Below are 24,729 nucleotides of genomic sequence, written 5' to 3'. Positions count from 1 at the left end.
TCGTCGTCGCCGCCTGGCCTTCAGGAGGCACCGCCAGCACCAGACCGTCCTCGTCAAAGGTGGGCATGGCGTCCACCACCTGCTCCCAGTGCTTGCCACGTCCTCCCCGACCAGGAAGCGAAGAGTTGCAGCCAGATCCTCATCAGCCAGAGCCTCCGAGTTCAGGTGGAGATCGGTGTCCGCATCCTCGAGCCTCCACAACGGGCGCGAGTCTGCCTGAAGTGGGGCCACCCGATGCGCCAGGAACCCCCTCAAGAGCGTGGCCCCGGTCAGCTTCGTCGCCTTCATGTTGCTAGGCCTCAGGTTGGTGTTCATCTTCTCCAGCAGCAGCTTCGCCCGCCGGTCGTCAAGCTTCGCATGGGACCATGCCTCGTCGGCCTGGGGATGCCCCGCGGGCAGCGCCAGCCGAGAGTTGATGCATCCGGCATCCAAGATGACCCACTTGCTCCGGAAGCCATCGGCCCTCTTCCCAGCCATCGAGATTGCATTGGCTTTGGAGAACGCGACAAAGCCAGCGCACGGAGAGGCATGCACACCAGTGACTCGGAGGAAGAAGAAGTGGCGCCGCAAGGCCACGGAAGGCATCACCCTGACGTGTGCCTCATAATAGTAGGCGAAAATCGACAGGAGAAGAACAAAGTTGGGATGGAGATGCAGAGCCTGCAGCTTATAATGGCGAAGGACAGCATAGAAGAACTCGGAGAAAGGAGGCCCCAGGCCAGCGATGACGGTGCTCATGAAGAAGGGATAGAAGGTGCTCCCCTTGTCCTTCGGCTGGGCGGAGCCGGGTCGGAGCGCAGTCCCCCCCCATCTCGCTGTCTTGCGCCGCCGTCATCAGGTGCGTGAGGGCGAGATTCTTCTCCGTCATGTTTGGGGGATCCAGAGCCGGTGAGTACCAGACCGATGGAGCCTCGGCCGTGGTCTTGCGGGGCGCCGTTGCTCGCTGGAGGAGAAAGGATGAGGCGGATCTGGAGATTTCGGAAGCAGGAGGGCAAGAGCAAGAAAGGGGATCTGGAGCAAGGCGAATGAGAGCAATGAAGGTAAGCCTAACCCAGGCCAGCCTTTTGTCAGACGGGCAGTTGCCGAGGCAGCATGGGGAAGCGGAGACGCCCACGTCCAATCAACCGCCACGCGGCGACCAAGGTCGTAGGTTGTTGGGGCCCGCGGCGCTCCGCACTTGCCCTTTCGCTTCACTGCTAAGCCAAGTGCGAGCACGCCTTGGTCCCGGGGCTACTGTTGGCGTTCTGGGAATGGGGGTCCCCAGACTTGCCTCCCTGCGGCCTGCGGCATGGCTCAAGGGGTGGCCCAGCACGGCCCATCTTCATCAACTCAAGCTCAAGACCCTCACGAGGGGCCAAGCCTTGCGGGGTGGACGACGCAAGGCTTCCTCAGGGATGGCCTCACCAGGCAGGCTCACGAGGAGGTGGAGAGATCAAGGTGGGGGTACCTCATGAGGTGCCCATGACGCAAGCCATGACGATCGAGACCAGGCGGGCGCCGGCCTGTGCAGTGCCCCTGTTTCCTCTTTGGCGCAAAGGGGGCAAGCGCAGGAACGGAGTACCGAGGCACCAAGCAAAGGTTACCATTTCAGTGCAACGAGACCAAGACCAGTAGAGCGACAGGACGTAGGTCACCGTGGATCCCAAGACGGCGTCATCGCCAGTGCCTTTGGCAGCCGAAGACCAACTTTAGTCAGGATAGCTTGTACTAGATGTTCCCCTTCAAAATGGTCGTTGTTGGCGCCCTTCCCGCTCAATATTTGGGAAGAGGACCAGGGCCTCTATATATAGGGATAGCCACCATAGTAGAAGGGGATCGGATAGTCATCTTATAGAGTTCTCATCAGATCCAGAGGCGATCGAACTCACCCAAGTAGTTCACCGCACCAGCCAAGAACACCTCTCGCGAGGTTGTTCTTCCTCTGTACTGTTCATCATCATCCCCTGAGGCAATCCACCACACCACACACTGGATTAGGGTATTACACCAAAACAGTGGCCCGAACCAGTATAAACCTTGTGTCCCTTGTGTTGTTCATCGTGTAGCTTAGATTCACTGCGAGGCGTTGGGACGTGGATCAGTAGGGGAAAGATCTTCGCACGCACCCCAGAGTTCGAACCTTAAGGGTTAAGCCAGAACCTGATATCCGACACCCAGTTACGTTGTGATGTTTGATAGCACACAAAGTATTCCTCCGGTATTCGGGAGTTGCATAATCTCATAGTCGAAGGAATGTGTATTTGACATCAAGAAAGCGATAGCAATAAATTAAACAATCAATATGCTAAGCTAACGGATGGGTCTTGTCCATCACATCATTCTCCTAATGATGTGATCCCGTTCATCAAATGACAACACATGTCTATGGTTAGGAAACTTAACCATCTTTGATTAACGAGCTAGTCTAGTAGAGGCTTTTAACATCCGAGTTTTCAATTTGGATGTTATTCGTAGATCATTCATATGCATCCATGCTTTATGCATTTTTGTTGCTTTGTTTTAGTAGCATTTTGATCCAGGAGGCCTTAAGCAACTCAAGGACCAATTTGAGAGAGTTGGAGGTTTCACAAAAATCCAATTTTGATTTATCAAAAATTGGTAATTGGATCAAATTGGTTTTCAAAATTCTTTTCCCAATTATTTTTAAATAATGAAAGAAGATAATATGACTTCTTCAAAATCAGTAGAAAAATATTGGAAATTGAATTTTGAATTTTTGGAGACTTTATTTGTTTTTATTCGCTAGTTTATTTATTAGTTAGCGGAGTAATTAGTACTGTTGTTTTTAGTTTAGGCATTTAGGCCGAGAAAAATGTTCACTAGGTTTACTTTATTTTGTGTGTTTCAGTCTCTGGAATTTTTAGGATTTTATTTATATTTATTTTGCGTGTTTTAGTCTCTGGAAAAATTGTTTTAAAAAAAAGTTCCGCCGAACTGGGTCGGCCCGGCTGAGCGCGAGGCCAAAGCCCAGCTTCACCCGTGCCGCCCGGACCGACTAGGGACGGAGTCCCGAGCCGCTACGCCGCCGCCGCCGGTGGAGTCCGAGCCGGACTCCTCGAGTTCGCCGGCGCCTAGTTGCCTCCCTCCCCAAGTCAGCCGCCCCCTCCCCACCTATAAATACGGTGCCCCCGGCCCCATTCCTCCCCGTCCCAAGCCGCCACTGCAGCCGCCCACCGCCCGCGCCGCCTCCAGCCGCCTGCGCCGCAGCCGCTCGCCACCGCTGTCGTATCGCCGCTGCACCCTGCAGTGTCGCCACCTATCACTACCGCCGTCGCTGCCAACCCCGCCATTGCGTCGAACCCATCACTCGAAGCCGCTGTCGACGAGACGACCGAACTGGTAAAAAGACCGCCCTGGTCCAATCGGTTTTTCCTCGGTGTTCCTTTTAGATCGGATTTATTTTATTAGTTTCGTTTAATTAGCGAACGTTCACTGATTTAGCTTCTGTAGCGAACAAATTCATTAGATTAGGTTCTGTAACGAACGATGGTTCGATAGGATTTTTCTTTTTATTTTAGTTTTCGTCCAGGGACGTATCCGTGAATATTTTCTTTGCAGATTGGCCCCTGATCGTTAAACCCTCGTAACTTTCAGCTTGTTTGTCCAAATTAGATGAAACCAACGCCTAAATCTTCAGAGCAATCTCATCTATCCAGTAAACCAACTTGAACATGTTTTTGATAATTTAAAATTTGAGTTTATTTCACATTAGAATTTGATATTGTTTTGTTCATATCTTGAGTTTCGTAGCTCCATTTGAGTTGATTCTTTTTGCAAATCATAGCTAATCACAAGTACCTACTGTTAAGATCTAATCCACATAAATATAATGTTGTTAAAATTTGTTTTCTGTTTAGATTAGTTATTTGTTGGTTTTGAGTTTTATTTGGATCTTTTTCTCGTTCTCTCTTTGCATCGTTTGCTAGAGTGCTTGCATATGCTATTGTTTGTCTACGCTAGATTTTCCAGAGTGTGAAGCTTGTTACTATGAACCTCTAGAGTTTTTCGATCATCGGCGAGGCAAGTTACACTTTGATCATACTCTTCAATCCCAGTTTTTACTATGCATTAGTTTTGCCCCTCAAATTTTGCATGAGTAGGATTGGGAACATGTGGATTTGGTTGTAGAACCTGAGGTAGGAACCTATTACCTTTGATCACCCCGGTGAAAAGATCGAGAAGAGGTGTCTAGAGGGGGGTGATTAGACACTAAGTGAAAAAGTTGCAGTTTTTAATCTCTTTAAGTTTAAGTGGAGTTTTGGCACAAGCTTAACATTCACAATACATAACAAGCAAGCATGCAAAGAGTATATGAGCAGCGAAAAGTAAAGCATGCAACTTGCAAGAATGTAAAGGGATGGGATTGGAGTGTGCAAACGCAATTGGAGACACAAATGTTTTTGTTGGGGTTCCGATAGGTGGTGCTACCGTACATCCACGTTGATGGAGACTCCAACCCACGAAGGGTAATGGTTGCGTGAGTCCACGGAGGGCTCCACCCGCGAAGGGTCCATGAAGAAGAAACCTTGTCTATCCCACCATGGCCGTTGCCCACGAAGGACTTGCCTCACTAGGGTAGATCTTCACGAAGTAGGCGATCTCCTTGCCCTTACAAACTCCTTGGTTCAATTCCACAATCTTGTCGGAGGCTCCCAAGTGACACCTAGCCAATCTAGGAGACACCACTCTCCAAGAAGTAACAAATGGGTGTGTTGTTGATGAACTCCTTGCTCTTGTGCTTCAAATGATAGTCTCCCCAACACTCAACTCTCTCTCACAGGATTTGGATTTGGTGGAAAGAAGATTTGAGTGGAAAGCAACTTGGGGAAGACTAGAGATCAAGATTCATATGGTAGGAATGGAATATCTTGACCTCAACACAAGTGTAGGTGGTTCTCTATCAGAAAATGTATGTTGGAAGTGTAGGCATGTTCTGATGGCTCTCTCCATGAATGAAGAGTGGGTGGAGGGGTATATATAGCCTCGACACAAAATCTAACCATTACACACAACTTACCAATCTCGATGGGACCGAATCGTGAAACTCGGTCGGACCGATTTAGCAAATAATGTGACCGTTAGGATTTTCGATGGGACCGACATGTCAACTCGGTGGGACCGATATGGTTAGGATTAGGGTATAACGTAATCTCGGTGAGACCGATTACACAAACTCAGTGGGACCGATTTTGGTAATAAGCTAACTAGAGAGTTGGCCAGGCAAACTTGGTGGGACCGGTTTGCTCATCTCGGTTGGACCGAAATGTTACAAAGAGGAACAGAGAGTTTGCATTGTAATCTCGGTAGGACCGATTACACAAACTTGGTGGGACTGATTTTGATAATGGATTCATACAGAGAGATTACAATCCCATCTCGGTGAGACCGAGATCCCTATCGGTGAGACCAATTAGGGTTTGTGGCAGTGGCTATGACGTGAACTCAGTGGTGCTGGATAGAAAGAATCGGTGGGGCCGAGTTGGACTTGTGGTTTGGGTCATATGTGGATGTGAGAAAGTAGTTGAGGGCTTTGGAGCATATTACTAAGCACTTTGAGCAAGCAAGCCATTAAGCAACACCTCATCCCGTCTTGATAGTATTGGCTTTTCCTATAGACTCAATGTGATCTTGGATCACTAAAATAGAAAGTGTAGAGTATTGTGCTTCGAGCTTGAGCCAATCCTTTGTCCTTAACGTCTTGAAGGGGTTCCACATCCTCTAGTCCATGCCACTCCATTGTTGAACTTATCAGAAACATACTAGGTAAAAGTATTAGTCCAACAAGAGATATATTGACATAAATTACCAAAATTGCCAGGGAGCACTTGTGCTTTCAATCTCCCCCTTTTTGGTAATTGATGACAACATACATCAAAGCTTTAGATAAAGATATAGAGAATAACAAGTAAAGCTTTGGAAAGACATGTAACATGCATAGGCTCCCCCTACATGTATGCAATCATGTAAATATGGAATATAGGAGCATGTGAATGCATAAGCATGACAGAGTAAGCAATGTGTTACATGTATCTTGGCTATATGCATCAGAGCAAAAGATGTGAATATGGGAAATGTACCTTCATGCTCATGAGTCCTTCTTGCAAACAGTATGTACATCAGCAAGAGATCCTCATACACATGATTGTGATGCATATACTCACCTTGTGGACACGATGTTTTTATCCAGGTTCGGGCCCTCTCGATGGAGGTAAAACCCTACTCCTGCTTGATTAATATTGATGGTATGGGTAGTACAAGAGTTGATCTACCACAAGATCAGAGAGGCTAAACCCTAGAAGCTAGCCTATGGTATGATTGTTGTTCGTCCTACGGACTAAAACTCTCCGGTTTATATAGACACCGGAGAGGGCTGGGGTTACAAAAAGTCGGTTACAATGGGAGGAGATCTACATATCGTATCGCCAAGCTTGCCTTCCACGCCAAGGAAAGTCCTATCCAGACACGGGACGAAGTCTTCAATCTTGTATCTTCATAGTCCGGAGTCCGGCCAAAGGTCATAGTCCGGCCATCCCGACACCCCCTAATCCAGGACTCCCTCAGTAGCCCCTGAACCAGGCTTCAATGACGACGAGTCCGGCGCGCAAATTGTCTTCGGCATTGCAAGGCGGGTTCCTCCTCCGAATACTTCATAGAAGATGTTGAACACAAGGATAGTGTCCAGCTCTGAAAAATAGTTTCCACATACCACCGTAGAGAGAATAATATTCGCACAAATCTAATCTGCTGACGTATTCCGTAGCATGACATCATGCCACAGCCAAGCCTTTATTCGAATCGTTTTATTGTCCCACCTCAGCGTGTTTACCGAGGCGGTTTCCTTGGCACGTCTTGTCAAAGCAGAGATCGTGCCCCCTTATTCCGGGATTCTCATCAATACGGGTGTGGGTAACCCAACCGCACCATTAATCGCGGCGCTTGGGAGATAAGCGAGTTTTACCAAGCTGGTGGGGGCACATAGTTTCGGCCACCCATATAAGGGGATAAGAATCTACCCTTTCCATCCACGCCTTCCTCCTCCTTCGCTTATCCATTCCTGCGCACTCGAGCTCTAGCGCCCAAGTCCGCACTTCCCACCTCAACCTTCTCCAATCATGTCCGGAGCGGGAGGCAAGTGGATGGCCTCCTCCGTTACGGAGGGGCAAATCAAGAAGCTGAGGAAAGTCGGATACTTGTCTAACGACATCGTACACCGGCTCCCAGATGAGGGGCAACTCATCCCCACCCCCAGGCTCCATGAGAGGGTCGTGTTTCTCCCCCATTTCCTCCACGGACTGGGCTTTCCTCTTCACCCATTTGTCCGGGGGCTCATGTTCTACTACGTCCTGGACTTCCACAATCTAGCCCCGAACTTCATCCTCAACATCTCGGCATTTCTCATCGTGTGTGAGGTCTTCCTCTGCATCCAGCCCCACTTCGGCTTATGGCTGAAGACCTTCAATGTCAAGCCGAAGGTTGTGGGCGGCCGACAAGCGGAGTGCGGAGGCGCCATGGTGGGCAAGATGGCCAACGTCACATGGCTCGAGGGCTCCTTTGTAGAAACCATCAAAGGGTGGTAATCGGGGTGGTTCTACATCACCAAGCCGCGTGACCCTGAATGGGCAGCGGCCCCTGAGTTCCGATCTGGCATCCCCACGCGGCTCACCTCATGGAAAGAGATGGGCCTGTCGTGGGGTAATCCGGAAGAGGCGACCGGACTCCAAACCTGTGTCCAGAACCTGATGGACAAGAAGGTTAAACTCGTCAACGTAGTCCAGGTCATGCTCTTTCGCCGGATCCTCCCGTGTCAACAGCGGGCCTTTAATCTGTGGGAATTCGACCCGGCTCAACACCAAACTCTGTCCAGGCTCTTCGACACAACGCACGAAGATGCTTGGAAGGTGCTTTTCAAGAGCTCCGAGGTCCACCCTCCCACTACCGAGGATCGCGGATTCTGTGCGAAGCGCCAAGCCAGCGTGGTAAGCTTAGTTTACCCATTACAGGGTATTTGTTTTTCATAGTTTGACTCTATGCGGGATCTAAACTCCCATTCCTTTAACAGGACTGGCAGAAGAAGGCCGGACAGATCGACTGTCCGGCTCCTTTGCCCGAAGACCCAGCGGACGCCCGTTTGGCAAAGCTGCTGGTTCCGGCACCTCACGTGGTGCCGGAGAAGAAGGCCAAGAAGAAGGCCACGAGAACTCGAAGGAGCTCCCGGCGACTGGTGGTGTCGAACTCATCGCCCGACGACCCCAAAGCGCACTCCTCTGAAGACGAGGAGGAGGAAGAAGGAGCCTCTCCCCCTCCAGCGGGGGGAGGCACGAAAAGGAAGGCCGCCCCGGCTAGGGAGGTCGGAGGGTCCAAGAAGGGGAAGACCCTTCTCCCTGACTACGCCTCCAACGCCGAAGACGGCGGGGAGGAGTGGCCAACCAGGGCCAAGCCCCTGGCAACATCGTAAGTATCCAGATACCAGAGTAACTCATGGCGTTCCTTTAGTGCACAACACCTTCTGACGCCGAATATAATTATGCAGTCCGCCCAACGCTCAGCTCGACGATTCGTCGAGTGGCTCCCTGGACTCATCGGATATGAATAGTCTTTCACTTCCGACGGCTTCCTCCCCCCGCCCTACGGATGAAGCCGAGGTGGAGTCCCAAAAGGGGCTGAGCCAGGAGGAGGTGATCCTGGAGGCGCAGCAAGGCGACCTCCCGGACTCCAGGCCCAATGGGGATAAAACCCTGGAGGGATCTAAGTCTGGTGTTGGGCCGGACACCGCATCGGAACCTTCAGTGGTTCCAGAGTCTGGCAGGCGGCCCCTTCACAAGAAGGGCAAGCCTACGACGCTGGCGGCCTCCGTCCAACCGGAGGCGCCGGACAATTTGCTGGAGGTGCTTAATGGCACCTCCATCGACGAGGAGCACCGCACTGTTATGAGTGCGGTGATCGAGAAGGTTCAGTCTGCCAAGAGCGGGCTAACAAAAGCCTGTGACAGCCTTCTAACAGGCTTTGAGGTATGTATTAAAAACATGTAAAATCTTACCGCATAGACAATAGCCCCTGATGCTCAGTTTGGTGTTCGAAAAGAAAAGCCGGACTGAGGATCTAAAAAAGATATACGCAGGAGTCTAACAGAAATGTGTCAATATGGGAATGCAGGCTGCGCTGCTGACCTCTGCCGCACTGACTGCGGAGGTCGATGCATTGAAGCAGAGCCTCGAGCGGTCCGAGAACGAGCTCGGCCTTGCCAAGAAGCAGCTCGAAGACAATGAAGGTAGGTAGTGCCTTATGTAAATATATAAAAATACCTGGTTGTAAATAATGACAAGACCAACGTGAATGTTACAGGGGCCACAACCGAGGTGGCGACCCTGAAGGAAGCGTTGTCCAAGGCCGAAGACAGTGCGGCCATGGAGTGCACCGAGCGAGAGAAGCAAGAGGCGCGGGTGGCGGAGGTGCGGCAAGAGCTCGATGCTCTCGTGAAGAAACACGAGAGTTTAGAGCTTGACTCAAAGACGCGAGAGTCCGAGCTTGCCTCGGCACTTGAAAGCGCCAAGTCTGCCAAGGCCGAAGCCCAAAAAGCCCTCCAGGAGGTTGAGGCGATGAAAAAGGTAGCGGTGGGTAAGGCATTGTTTATGCAAAGCAAGCATGTGAAAGTGAATTACGTGTTACTTACCCGAATCCGAAGCTCTCTAGGAGCATTCGTAGATCTGCCCCGCAGTGTGTCCGACGCCGCCGCATTCTACCGAGCCGAAGAGGGGAGCTCGACGGAGAAGGTGTTCTGGTCCCAATATGCTGAGGCCGGACACCCGATGCCCTTGAGCGACCAGCTGAAGCAGTTGGTCGAGCTCCATAAGGTGGCCGAACTGGCCATGAAGGGCCTTATAGGCCGGCTGTGGCCTGGGGAGGTCCTGCCTGAGAGCTACTTTGGGCTGGTGAGGTGGCTGGTGGATGCCTGTCCGTGGCTTGAAGTCATCAAGCGCTCCGTATGCATCGAAGGCGCCCGTAGGGCTTTTGCCCATGCTAAAGTGCACTGGGGCAAGCTGGATGCTGAGAAGCTGGTGATAGGAGGGCCACCTGAGGGGAAGGAGCATCGCAGGCCCGAGATGTATTATGAGGGTGTCCTGAAGGGTGCCCGTCTTGTGGCAAATGAATGTACCAGGGATGTAATTTTTGAGTAAACTCGCTCGTGTTTATCCTGTGCGCTGAAAACTTGTTCATATGCGCTAAGCAACGCTTTTTGAGTTTAAAATATTACCTTCTGTGCGGCCGTTTATTAAATCTGAGAGATGCAAGTCGTCGTCTTCTGCCCCCATGCCGCGAGTGCTGGGGTTGTTTGGGATAAACCTGAGCACTCTTGTTCCCATTCTTGGGTCCTTCGAGGGAGGCGCTCAGCACAACGAACAAGGAAATCGGACTTATAATGCTTTGTCACTCTCACTTAGCCATAGAATTCTATAATTTTAAACTTCGGCGAAGCCCCTAGTATTCGGAAGACCGAGTTCGGGGCGCTATCCACGCCTAGGCCGGACAGAGCCAGCTCCTCGCTCTAAGCGGCATAAGTCTTTAAGGACTCGAAAAACCTCGCGAACAGCGACCAGCTCTCGCCCTATCATGACGGTCAGTTTTAGCTTTCTCTAATGAGGTGTTAACCCAGCTCAACTAGGGCACAATCGCAGTAGTTCTCCCAGTGCTACCTTAGCTGATATAGCGGAACGTAAGGTACCAAAACATGGGAGCCGGGCAAACCCAACTATTGACCCAAGACATGATTCTGAGCCGATGCATATAATGCTATAAGTTCGGGGTGCCGCACTCATGAGAGTGTTCGGTCTTCTCACACCGTATTCTGGAGTAATTAAGCCCCTGGTGTATTGGTCGTACCAAAGTGTACGGTTGCATAGTGTCAAAACTGAACATATGTAAGAAATAAATGCAATAATAGACAAGAGCTATATATTGTTTATTAAAGGGATGCTATGAGAGCAGAATGATACAAATAGTGCGATAAGCAAGAGATGGGATTATTTGACATGTCCCCCTCCAGGGGCAAGCTGCGAGACTTTAAGTAAGACAGGTATTTAGCTCGTTATAGAGACCACCTGGACGTTCGACGTGGCTTGCTATCTCCCTGGCTGTTGCATCGTGTGTTCGGTGAGTGTACTGCCGGATAGGTCTTCCGAATAGTGGAGTCCTGAAAGTAAAAAAAGGAAAATCACAAAAATCGGGAGCCCCTAGTACGGTTAAGCCGCATTCTGGGCATGTCATGGTTGTGCCCCTCCCCTTATGCCCATGGTATTTCCAGAGCATAATTATGTACCCGTGGTACTGGTTTCGCAATCTCGCGAGGGCTGGGGCTGGGGCCGCACTGCTATGCTGGCTTGGAACGTGCCAGACGGTCTTGTTGTAGGTTACACCGGGCGCGCTTGACGGTGTCTGGACGCTTAGCAGCCGGACTGGAGAATTGCCTTGAGAGGCTACTTTGTACTTCCGCCGCGAGGGCCGCCGTGTGCTCCTCTGTTCGAAGAGAGCGTTCGGTGTTTCCATTGACCGTAATGACTCCGCGAGGGCCTGGCATCTTGAGCTTGAGATATGTGTAGTGCGGCACCGCATTGAACTTTGCAAATGCGGTTCGTCCGAGCAGGGCGTGATAGCCACTGCGGAACGGGGCTATGTTGAAGATTAACTCCTCACTTCAGAAATTATCCGGGGATCCAAAGACAACTTTGAGTGTAACTTAGCCTGTACAGCTGGCCTCTACACCTGGTATGACGCCTTTAAAGGTCGTCTTTATGGGTTTAATCCTTGAGGGATCTATGCCCATTTTCCGCATTGTATCCTGATAAAGCAGGTTTAGGCTGCTGCCGCCGTCCATGAGGACTCTAGTGAGGTGAAATCCATTAATGATTGGGTCTAGGACCAATGCGGCGAATCCGCTGTGACGAATGCTAGTGGGATGGTCCCTTCGATCAAAAGTGATTGGGCAGGAGGACCATGGGTTGAACTTTGGGGCGACTGGCTCCAACGCATATACGTCCCTGAGCGCACGCTTCCGTTCCCTTTTGGGGATGTGGGTTGCGTATATCATGTTCACCGTCCGCACTTGTGGGGGAAAGCCCTTTTGTCCTCTGTTGTTCGGCGGCCGGGGCTCCTCCTCGTCATTGCTATGCGGCCCCTTGTCTCTGTTTTCGGCACTTAACTTGCCCGCCTGCTTGAACACCCAACAATCTCTGTTGGTGTGATTGGCTGGTTGTTCGGGGGTGCCGTGCATCTGGCACAAGCGATCGAGTATCCGGTCTAAACTGGATGGGCCCGGAGTATTTCTTTTGAATGGATTTTTCCGCTGACCAGGCTTAGAGCCTCTGAATCCGACATTAACTGCCGTATCCTCAGTGTTGTCGCCATTAATGCGGCGCTTGTGCTTGTTGCGACACGACCTGCCATTGTTGTCCTTGGTATCCGAATTACCAGGGCTCTTGGTCATGTTATTGCTACGAGCTAGCCAGCTGTCTTCTCCCGCGCAAAAGCGGGTCATGAGTGTCGTGAGGGCTGCCATGGATTTCGGCTTTTCCTGTCCTAGGTGTCGGGCAAGCCATTCTTCTCGGATGTTATGCTTAAAGGCTGCGAGGGCCTCTGCGTCCGGACAATCAACTATTTGAATTTTCTTGGTTAGGAACCGTGTCCAGAATTGTTTGGCCGATTCCTCTGGCTGCTAAATTATGTGGCTTAGGTCATCGGCATCTGGTGGTCGCACATAGGTGCCCTGGAAATTGTCCAGGAATGCGGATTCCAGGTCCTCCCAGCAACCAATTGACTCTGCTGGCAAGCTGTTAAGCCAATGTCAAGCCGGTCCTTTAAGCTTGAGTGGGAGGTATTTGATAGCGTGTAGATCATCACCACGGGCCATGTGGATGTGAAGGAGATAATCCTCGATCCATACTGCAGGATCTGTTGTGCCATCGTATGATTCGATGTTTACGGGTTTAAAACCCTCGGGGATTTGATGATCCATTACTTCATCTATGAAGCATAGTGGGTGTGCGGCGCCTCTGTACTGGGCTATATCACGACGTAACTCGGATGAGCTTTGCCTGTTGTGTTCGGCCTGGCCGTATTTGCCATATCCGGCGTGGCAGTTATCGTCACGTGTCGTGGGGCGCCCACGCGATCCGTAGATCGATCTTGTTTGCCTTGCCTTGTCCTCCAATATGTCTTGCAGGTCTGGCGCGTTTCCCTGTGCCTTGGTACTTTTTGAGCGGCACCGGGGTGCGGCTTGAGTTGATGGCCGAAAGGCCTCTCTGTCGCGGCCACAAGGTGGCCTGATCAGTCGCATCATACACTGGTGATGTAGGTTTAGTTGCTTTCTCCTCTAGTTGGGGTAGCAGCCTGCGCTTTGGGTAGCTCTTGGAGGGGCGTTCGAGTTTGTACTCTTCGGCAGCTAGGACTTCTGTCCATCTGTCAGCTAGCAAGTCTTGGTCAGCTCTAAGCTGTTGTTGTTTTCTCTTGAGGCTGCTTGCCGTGGCCATGAGCCTGCGTTTGAAACGCTTTTGTTCGACGGGGTCCTCAGGCACGACAAATTCGTCGTCGTCAAGGCTTGCTTCGTCTTCGGAGGGAGGCATGTAATTATCGTCCTCGACCTCTCTGTCTGCCGCTCTCTCATGAGGGCTGGCTTCTCCATCCTCCTGCGCTGAATCCTGCTGGAGGGGGTTGTCTTCGGCACTCTCTGGGGTGTTATTGTCTCCGGTGCCGGAATCGCCGTTTTTTCTTTGGCGGGATTTAGAGCGGCGCCGCTGACGCCGACGCTTAGGCTGTTTCTTGGAGGGGTCATCCTCCGTTGTTCCATCGACATCCCCTTCTTTCGGGGTATCCACCATGTATATGTCGTATGACGAGGTGGCTTTCTAGTGCCCTATAGGCACTGGTTCTTGGTCGTCTCCTTCATCGGCGTCCATACCGTCGATGTCTTCGGAGTTGAAGTCGAGCATGTCGGTTAAATCGTCGACAGTGGCTACGAAGTGGGTGGTGGGTGGGCTTTGAATTTCTTCGTCGTCCGCATCCCAACCCTGCTGACCATAGTCCGGCCAGGGCTCTCCTGATAAAGAGAGAGACTTTAGTGAATTCAGGATGTCGCCAAAGGGCGAGTGTTGAAAGATGTCCGCAGCGGTGAACTCCATGATCGGAGCCCAATTGTGTTCGATTGGGAGAGGTGCGGAAGATTCGGAGTGCGGAACAGAGTCCGGCACCTTGGAGTCTCGAGCTCCGCGAAGGAAAATTGGTGTTCGGCTCGATCACCGTAGAGATTGCAGTCCTCAAGGCAGCATCCAGCCGCCCGTCCTTGATCGGCGCAGTCGGCTCCGAGCTAAGGGTCGGAGCGGAGACCTGAGCGGCACTCTGGGTGCTGTCCGGCGGCAGAGCTAGATCATGCCCATCGTGACAGTGCGGCGCGCTCGGCTGTGGCTCGAATCCGTCAAAGGTCAAGTCTCCGCGGATGTCAGTCGTGTAGTTTAAACTTCCAAATCTGACCTGATGGCCAGGGGCGTAGCTTTCGATCTGCTCCAGATGGCCAAATGAATTGGCCCGCAATGCAAAGCCGCCGAATACGAAGATCTGTCCAGGGAGAAAAGTCTCACCCTGGACCGCGTCGTGGTTGATGATCAAAGAAGCCATCGGGCCTGAAGGTGACGACACAGAGGAACTCCAAATGAAAGCACCAATGTCGGTGTCAAAACCGGCGGATCTCGGGTAGGGGGTCCCAAACTGTGCGTCTAGGCGGATGGTAACAGGAGACAAGGGACACGATGTTTTTACCCAGGTTCGGGCCCTCTCGATGGAGGTAAAACCCTACTCCTGCTTGATTAATATTGATGATATGGGTAGTACAAGAGTTGATCTACCACGAGATCAGAGAGGCTAAACCCTAGAAGCTAGCCTATGGTATGATTGTTGTTCGTCCTACGGACTAAAACTCTCCGGTTTATATAGACACCGGAGAGGGCTAGGGTTACATAGAGTCGGTTACAATGGGAGGAGATCTACATATCGTATCGCCAAGCTTGCCTTCCACGCCAAGGAAAGTCCTATCCGGACACGGGACGAAGTCTTCAATCTTGTATCTTCATAGTCCGGGAGTCCGGCCAAAGGTCATAGTCCGGCCATCCGGACACCCCCTAATCCAGGACTCCCTCACTAGGGTTACACAGAGTCGGTTACAGAGAAGGCGATCTAACATCCGAATCGCCAAGCTTGCCTTCCATGCAAAGGAGAGTCCCATCCGAACACGGGACGAAGTCTTGAATCTTGTATCTTCATAATCCAATAGTCTGGCCAAAGTATATAGTCCGGCTTTCCGGATACCCCCTAATCCTGGACTCCCTCAGTAGGCCCTGAACCTGGCTTCAATGACGACGAGTCTGGTGCGTAGATTGTCTCCGGCATTGCAGGGCGGGTTCCATCTCTGAATACCCCAAGGTAGATTCTGAATACAAGGATCATGTCTGGCTCTGCAAAATAATTCCCACACACCATCGTAGAGAGCATAATTTTTCATGAATCGAATCCGCCGTCAGTTTTTCGTAACTTGATATCACATTGTGGCCCAGTCCTTATCCGAACCATTTCTCAACCGGCTACTGCGCATATTGCGGGGCGGTTTTCTGGGCACGTTTTGTCGAAGCGGAGATCGTGTCCCCTTATCACGGGACTCTCATCAATATGGATGTGGGTAACCCAACCGTACCGCCAATCACGGTGAGTGGGGAACGAGCAGGTTCTATCAAGCAAGCGGGGAGGCGCAAAGTTTTCATTTGCCTCTATAAAGAGATAAGGCCTCTTCTTCTTCACCCATGCCTTCTTCTTCCGTTTGTCCATTCCCTTCCGCTCGAGCCCTAGTGCCCAAGCGCTCGTCTTCTCCACCAAAAGAGGTTCTCCGAAAATGTCCAGATCTGGAGCAGGAGGAAAGTGGATGGCCTCTACCGTCCAGGAGAAGGATATCAAAAAGCTTTGGGAGGCCGGGTACCTAGCCAAGAAAATCGGCCACCGTCTTCCGACGACAGGACAAATCGTCCCTAATTCGGAGCCTCACGAGAGGGTTGTGTTTCTCCCTCATTTCATCTGCGGGCTCGGGCTTCCCCTTCACCCATTTGTTCGTGGCATCATGTATTATTACGGGATTGATTTTCATGATCTATCCCCTAACTCTTTCCTCAACATCTTGACATTTATTGTCGCGTGTGAGGCCTTTCTCCGTATTTCGCCCCACTTCGGCTTATGGCTCAAGATCTTCAACGTGAAGCCCAAGGTGGTGAACGGCGAGCACGCCGAGTGCGGAGGCGCCATGGTGAGCAAGATGCCCAAAAGGTCATATGGCCGACAAGCACCTTCAATGATTCCGTCAAGGAGTGGCAGCAGTAGTGGTTCTACATCACTGAGCCGCACGGCAAAAAGTGGGCCGCTGCTCCCGAATTCAGATCCGGGCCCCCCTGCGGCTCACGTCCTGGCCCAAGAAGGGCCTGAACTAGTCCTTGTCCGATGAGCTATCGGTGCTCCAAACGCGCGTCAAGGGCATGGTAGACAAGGACATCAAACTCATCAATGTAGTCCAGGTGATGTTAGTTTGCCTGGTTCTTCCTTGCCAACACCGGACCTGTAATTTGTGGGAATACGACCCGGCCGAGCACCAGACCCTGTGGGAGCTCTACGGCTCCTCACACAAGGATATCTGGAAGGTGCTCTTCAAGTCCGGCAAATCGTGGCCGGACTCCGCCGAGGACTGTGGGTATCAACTGTCCTGCCCCGCAAGTCCGGTAAGTTATCGCTATGTTTTGTCCTTCCATGTTTAGCTGGCATATCCCGAGGAAGACACTTTATCATGCTTTCCACAATTACCCCAGGAATGGACGAAGAAGGCAGGGCAGATACATTGTCCGGCCCCACTGCCAGAAGATCCGGCAGGACCACTTCTGACGAAGATGCTGGTCCCAGCGCCTTACAAGGCGCCGAAGAAAGAGGCCTTCAAGGAGGCCAAGGAGACCCAGAGCGGCCTCCGTCACCGTGGTGCTTCAGACATAAAATCCGAAGACTCCAATGCCCATCATTCCTCCGAAGATGATGAGGAGGAGGAAGAAGACGAGTCCCCCATGGGGGGAGGAAATAAAAGGACGGCCTCCTCATCCTTGGAGGCTGAATCGCCTAAGAGGGAAAAAAACATCCATAGGCGTCCACCACGGCTACCAATAGCAGCCCGGAGTGGGATCCCAGGGCCCAGCCCCTGGTGAACTCGTGAGTACACGAAATCCGAACACGCCTACGCGTCCAGGATCACTAAGGTGTAATGTTTTAACTTGCGCCACACTTTGTGCAGCCCGGCGAGGTCTCGCGTCGAACAGTCCTCATCAGAGGATTCGTTGAGCTTAGATGCCCTAGAGAGCGAGACACCTCCGGAGGCCCCTTCCTCGAAGCCTGGGCATGACACCGAGGTGTCGTCCCAGAAGGACCCAGACCAGGGAGGGTACACCTCTGGGGCCGGATATACGGGAGCGACGGCTCCCATGAGCGTCGATGGTGGGGGCGATCTTAGATTCGGCCCGCAGCTGGACACGGTCCCGGAGACTTTTGAGGCTCCAGGATTAGGCAGGCAGCCCCCCTTGACTGAAGGAGGCGAGCCCGCTCCACCGGCAACCTCTGCCCAACCAGAAGTGCAGGGCCGCTTATCGACGGCGCTAAAGAGTGCTTCCATCATCGATGAACATCGCGCCCTTATGGGTGCGGTGATTGAAAAGATCTAGTCCGCTGAGAGCGGACTGAATGAGTCATGCATCAGCCTTATAAAGGGCTTTGAGGTATGTTTTAGGAACTTTTGAAGATTGTCATAGTATGGATAGTAGCCCCTGATGCACTGTCCTGTGAAAGAGAGAACCGGACAGGGGATCAAATTTCCGCTTCGCAGGAGACTCAGTTGATGACATATATCTCTTCCTTTGTAAACAGGCATCTGTAGCGACTACCGCCTCTCATACTGCAGAAAAGTGTCCGGACTGAAGCAGAGTCTGGAGTGGGCCGAAGAAGAACTTGGCCGAGTGAAGAAGCAGTTGGAGGACAGGCAAGGTATGTCAAAACCTTGATAAGTTTAGCACAAATGAGTAGTTGTGCCTGATGAAATTATTTGTATTGTGTGCTCTAGGGGCAAATGCCGAAATTGAGCCGCTTAAAAAGGTTGTGGCCGAAGCCAACAAGAAGGCCACCGCGGAGCAGGCTCTTCGCGAGAAGCACGAGGCCAGGGTCATTGAAGCTGAACGAGAGCTCCAGGAGGCCGTGAAGAAAAGCGAGACTTTGGAGCAGAGTCTATCAAGGAAAGAATCCGAACTCGCCCAAGCTCTCCAAGTCATAAATGATGCTCGGGAGGAAGCCCAAGGTGCTCTGAAGGACATTCAGGAGGCGAGGAGGATTGCGGTTGGTAGGGCTTTTTCTTATTCAAAGCGATTTGTATGTAGTAACAGGGGAAATTCAAAGTGACAAATTGAATTCTTATTTCTCCAGGGGCGTTTTCGGACCTACCACACAGCATATCTGATGCTGCTCAATTCTACCGAGCTGAGGAGAAGAAGACTGCAGAAAAGCATTTCTGGTCACAGTATTTGGCGCCGAATTATCCGGTGCCATTTGTCGATCAGCTGAAGCAGCTGATCGAACTGCACGAGGCGGTCGAACTAGCCATGAAGGACTTAGTTGTCCGGCTATGGCCCGCCGAGCCAATTCCAAGCAGTTACTTCGGGCTCGTGAAGCGGATTGTGGGTGCTTGCCCTCGGCTCAAAGTCATTAAGCGGTCGGTCTATATAGAAGGTGCACGAATGGCATTTGCCTGTGCGAAAGTGCACTGGAGGAAGCTTGATGCTGAAAAGCTGATGACTGAGGGACCGCCGGAGGGTAAGGAGCACCGCAAGCCCGAATTATATTATGATGGTGTCCTGAAAGGAGCCCGCCTTGTGGCGGAGCAATGTACCAAAGAAATTATATTTCCCTGAAGACAGTCATGTTGTCCTTTGTAAGGTGGAACGCTGGCACTTTTATTATGTATTGCCTATTATATGAAAGTTTTTTCCTCCTATGTGGCCGTTTTATATGTGTTAATCCTGAGAGTTAGCCAGTCGTCGGCTTCTGCCCCCACGTAGAAAGTACGGGGGTGTTCGGGATAGACCTGAACACTCTTTATCCCATTGTTGGGTCCTTGAAGGAGGTGTTCAGCGCAACAAACCAGACAATCAGACTATAGGGCTTTATCGCTCTCACTTAGCCATACGAGTTTAAGTAAGGTAGGCGCAGCCCCTGGTGTTCAGAAGACCGCACGGGGGGCCTCTAACAGCACCTGATCGGAAGATCGATCTGTCGCACTCTGCATTTTTTATGGCATTATGTGGAATAAATCCTTAAAGATTTTACAACCTCTTGAACAGCTGACCAGCTCTCGCCGTATCATGACAGTCAGTTTTCGGCTTTCTCTACTAAGGTGCTCGTCCGGAAGAACCGGGACACAATCGCAGTAGTTCTCCCAGCGCTACCTTAGCCGATATAGCGGAACGTAAGGTACCAAAACATGGGATCCGGGAAAACCCAACTAATGACCCAAGACATGATTCGGAGCTGATGCATATAATGCTATAAGTTCAGGGTGTCAAGCGATCAAGAAGGCGGCCAGACTTTGTTGCCATAGTATGGGTACAATGAAGCCCCTGGCGTATTAGGGCATGACACGATGTGCGGGTGCCGTTATGACGAAAAAGGTGTCAATGAGGAATGACAGCCGGTAAGTGTCATGTAACTCTATATGTTGTAGTCGAGTGACACGTCTATGCGTATGAGTGCGTTTATGCTATAAAAAGAGGTATGATGGCGGAACCTGTTGAGACCGGGCGGGAGGAAGCTGTGTGCGGATCTGAAGTGTATTCGGATTGTCTTCTGGGGGAGTATTTGTATATTCCCTCTTCGTGCATCCAAGCTGATTCCATGTCGCCAGTCCTGTTCTGCGCAAAAGTGAGCCTGTAAAGAAAATGCTTAGAGACATTTGTGTGTCATGGAGCGGTTGAACCGCGGGGCCCTCCCCAACTTATGTCAGAGTGCTTGATTGAAGCCTGGTCGAGCCGGGCTATCATGCTGTAAAGTAGTTCAGACTCCTTTGTTGGTGTCCGGGAGGTTGGCTGTCGAATCAAGGTTCGATAAAAAGGCACAACTCGCTGCTTCAGTGGCGGTATACTTTCCGGTGCCGGAGTGGATTTCGGCCTTGCCCGTAGTGGTGACTATGTCACGTGGGCTTGGTATTTTAAGCTTCCCATAGGCACGGTATGGTACCGCGTTGAATCAAGCCAATGCGGTTCGCCCCGGCAGTACGTAATAGTTACTGTGTAGGGGGACAATGTCGAAGACTGACTCTTCGGTATGGTGATTGTTTGGTGATCCAAAGACAACCTCCAGGGTGGTGGGCCTGTAAAACTGACCTTTGCACCTGGTACGACACCTTGAGATGTTTTTAGCGGGTTTGATCCTCGAGCGATCAATACCTATCTGGTGCACTGTGTCCTGGTGCAGCAAGTTTGGGCTGCTGTCTCTACCAATAGGGGCTCGTATGTGGTGGAACCCGCCAACTATTGGGTCGAGGATAAGTGCAACTGAATTGCCATGGTTGAAATTGGCTGGACGGTCTGTATGATCGAAGATGATCGGCCGTATTTTTGTACCCTGGGGCGACTTGCTTTGTTGAGTCGACGTCCCGAAGAGTATGCATTCGTTCCCATTTGGGGGTGTGGATGGTGTTTATCACGTTCACCTTGTTGATTTGCGGAGAAATTTCTTTTTCCCTATAATGCTTGATGGTCCGGGCTCCTCGTTCTCTTCATTGCTTTGAGACCCCTTCTTGTTGTTTCTGGCACGTACCGGCCGACTTGTTTGAAGATCCGGCATTCTCTATTGGTATGGTTGGCTGCCGTTCCTAGGGTACCATGAATTTGACATGGGCGGTCAAGTATGCGGTCCAGGCCAGATGGGCCCGAATTGTTCTTTTTCCGCTGACCAAACTGGGAGCCGCGGAATCCGGCATCTACTGTCGTGTCTTGGGCGTCATCATTGTTCTTGTGATGCTTATGTTTGTTGCGTCGAGGTTTATGGATGTTGTCTCGCGGGTCCTGTGTATTGCCCCGGGCCGTAGTGTATTGGCGTCGGGGTGCGGGCTGGTATTCAGGCTGATACGCCATTTTGTCTCGGCCACGAGGTGGCCGGTCAGCCTCGTCATGTGCTGGTAGTGTAGGCTCTAGGGCCTCCTCCTCAAGTTGAGATGGCAACTTGAGCTTTGGGTAACCTTTGGTGGGGCGCTCGAGTTTGTATTCCTCGGCTGCCAGGACCTCAGTCCATCTGTCTGTGAGTAGATCTTGATCAGCTTGGAGCTGCTACTGCTTCTTTTTCAGGCTTCTTGCGGTGGCTATAAGCCGGCGCTTGAAGCGCTCCTGCTCTACGGGATCCTCAGGCACGCCGAATTCATCGTCGCCGGGGCTCACCTCGTCTTCGGAGGGAGGCATATAGTTGTCATCCTCCAAGTATCCGTCCGTCGCCTGTTCATCTGGGCTAACCTGCCCGTCTTCCTGTTTGGCCTGCTCGAAGGTAGGCTGATCGGGATTGTATTCATCTTCGGCACCATCCGGATTATTTTTGTCTCCTGTGCCGGTATTGCTGCGGCGGGGCTTAGAGCGGCGCCGATGATGCCCATGCTCTTTGATTGCTTCCCTAAGGGGTTATCCTCTATTGCCTCATCGCCCTTGTTTTCTTTGGGGGTGTCCACCATGTATATATCATACGAGGATGTGGCTGTCCAGCGCCCTGTGGGCGGTGGTTCCTGTTCTTCTCCTGCATCATCGTCCATACCGTTGATGTCTTCGGAGTCGAATTCAAGCACGTCGGTTAAATCATCGACAGTGGCAACGAAGTGGGTGGTGGGTGGGTAACGAATTTCTTTGTCATCTGCTTCCCACTCGAGCTGGACATAGTTCGGCCAAGAGTCTCCTGAAAAAGAGAGAGACTTTAATGAATTTAGTACGTCGCCGACGGCAAGTGCTGAAAGATATCCGCAGCGGTGAATTCCATTACTGGAGCCCAATCGGATTCAGTGGGCCCGGATGCGCGCGGCCCGGAACCTACGGCCGGACAAAAGTCCAGGGGTCCGGTGACATAGGTTTCCTTAGAGGTGGAGCCTGTGTTCGGCTCTACCGCCGATGGGTATGCAGCCTCCGTGGCGGGGTCCATCCACCCGTCCTCGGATGACGCAATCTGCCCCGGATTTAGGTCCGGAGCTACTGCAAGTGCGATATCCCAAATACTGTCCGACAACATATCTAAGTCTCGCTCGTTGTGACCGTTCGGCGCTCCTGGCGTAGGCCCAAATCCGTCAAAGATCAAGTCTCCGTGGATATCGGCTGTGTAATTCAAGTTTCCGAATCTGGCCCGATGGCCAGGGTCGTGACTGTTGATCTGCTCCAGATGGCCAAGCGAATTGGCCCATAGTGCGAAGCCGTCGAACACGAAGATCTGTCCAGGGAGAAAATTCTCACCCTGGACTGCGTCGTTGCTGATGATTGGAGGATCCATGGAGCCTTGCAACGATGACACAAAGGAACTCTCAATGAAAGCACCAATGTCGGTGTCAAAACCGGCGGATCTCGGGTAGGTGGTCTTGAACTGTGCATCTAAGGCTAATGGTAACAGGAGGCAGGGGACAGGATGTTTTACCCAGGTTCGGGCCCTCTCGATGGAGGTAATACCCTACTTCCTGCTTGATTGATCTTGATGATATGAGTATTACAAGAGTTGATCTACCACGAGATCGTATAGGCTAAACCCTAAGAGCTAGCCTATGATTATGATTGTTCTTGTCCTACAGACTAAACCCTCCGGTTTATATAGACACCGGAGGAGGCTAGGGGTACACAGAGTCGGTTACAGAGAAGGAGATCTAACATCCGAATCGCCAAGCTTGCCTTCCACGCAAAGGAGAGTCCCATCCGAACACGGGACGAAGTCTTGAATCTTGTATCTTCATAGTCCAACAGTCCGGCCAAAGTATACAGTCCGGCTGTCCGGATACCCCCTAATCCTGGACTCCCTCAATAGGGAACAGAAAATCAGAGCTCAAAGAAAAGAAACAGAGCTAAAGCAAACAAACAAATATGAACATGTATTTCCCCTCTTGAAGACATGTGACTTCTCTCCTCTTGAACACCAAGCATCTGGGGTCCTTGATGATTACTCTCTCTCCCCTTGAGTATTCTCTCCCCCTATAGGTATGATTAAGCTTTGATGTGATCTCTCTCTCCCCCTTTGACATCAATTTCCAAGAAGGGTTCTTCTGGATTTTTGTCACAAATGGGTTTGGTCCTTGAGTCACAGAACAAAGAAGCAAGTTGAATGTGATGCTGGTAGAGGACAAGAATCATTGAGTGGAGCTGGATCAAGAAGAATGCAGAAACTAGTGGCAAGCTGTCTTTCCTGTAGTGAAATCGGTGGCACCGAGTTTATGCTTCGGTTGCACCGAAAGGTTTCGGTTGGACCAAAGGAAATATACCGGTGTGACCGAGTTCATCACAGAGAAAACACTTGTCACCTCAGTTCACTAGACAAGTAAGATCTCACAAGGATTTGCAAGGAATTATCTGAAAGATTTGCAATGAATTGGATGCAGGGAATGCAGAACAGAAAAAGAAGAGAAATCTAGATGAAGTTTTTTTTTGAAAGGGGAAACAAATATGCATGAGACAAATGCAAGAGCAAAAAAACACACGAGAGAACTTCATATAGAATTGGTCGGCGACAAAGTCACCTATGTTAGAGTATATTGACATAGGAGTCAAGTGAGATCACTTGATCATAGGTCATACTCATCGTTTAAGCTCAAAATGGGGTTACCATTTTTCGTTTAAGCATTTTGATGTATTCACATCTTGTTGAGTTGCTTTGACTCATGACTTGGAGTAAAGCTTCTCTATGATGGAATAGCATACCTTGGGTGGTGATGTTGATTGTGATCATGTAGTTGAACTAGTGTGGATTGCTCAAGGTTGATGTAGCTCATCAAGAGTTGGGAGCACCACTTGGAATGTGAGTTCATCTACCTACATGTGTTAGTTTTGCAAGGAAGAGCACTTGTGTATCCAAAATGACAAGCATAAAGTTCAAAATAGAATTTTGTCAAAGGATATTTTAGAAGGGTTTCGTGCTTCCATGTCTTCAACCACCATTGTGTAGAGACTTGGTGATGTAGAGATTGCTCAAGATGTGAGTGAGTTGCAATCTCATACATTTAGATTCATCCAAGTACCTACACGGGTTAGATAACATGCAAGGTGCAAATATATCCAAGACATAAGATAGTCATCACAAGAGAAATATCAAGGATTAGTCATAGGCTCATGCCTTGCGTGTATCCAAATGGAGTTCCTACTCCAAGTTTGAAGCATCAATGATGTTCAATTCACCTCTTAACCTGCAAAACACTTTCTCATCAAGTGGTTTAGTGAATATATCCGCTAATTGTTTATCGGTGCAAACATGCTTAAGATTAATGTCCCCTTTGGCAACATGATCTCGACTGAAATGATGACGAACTTCAATATGCTTAGTTCGAGAATGTTGCACGGGATTGTGAGCAATCTTGATAGCACTTTCATTGTCACAAAGTAATGGAACATGTTTCACATATATCCC

The sequence above is a fragment of the Triticum dicoccoides genome, chromosome 7B (genome assembly GCF_002162155.2).
Source record: "Triticum dicoccoides isolate Atlit2015 ecotype Zavitan chromosome 7B, WEW_v2.0, whole genome shotgun sequence".
In the NCBI taxonomy this organism is placed as follows: Eukaryota; Viridiplantae; Streptophyta; class Magnoliopsida; order Poales; family Poaceae; genus Triticum; species Triticum dicoccoides.
The sequence above is the reverse complement of the archived record's forward strand: the minus strand, read 5'-3'. Positions refer to the sequence as shown.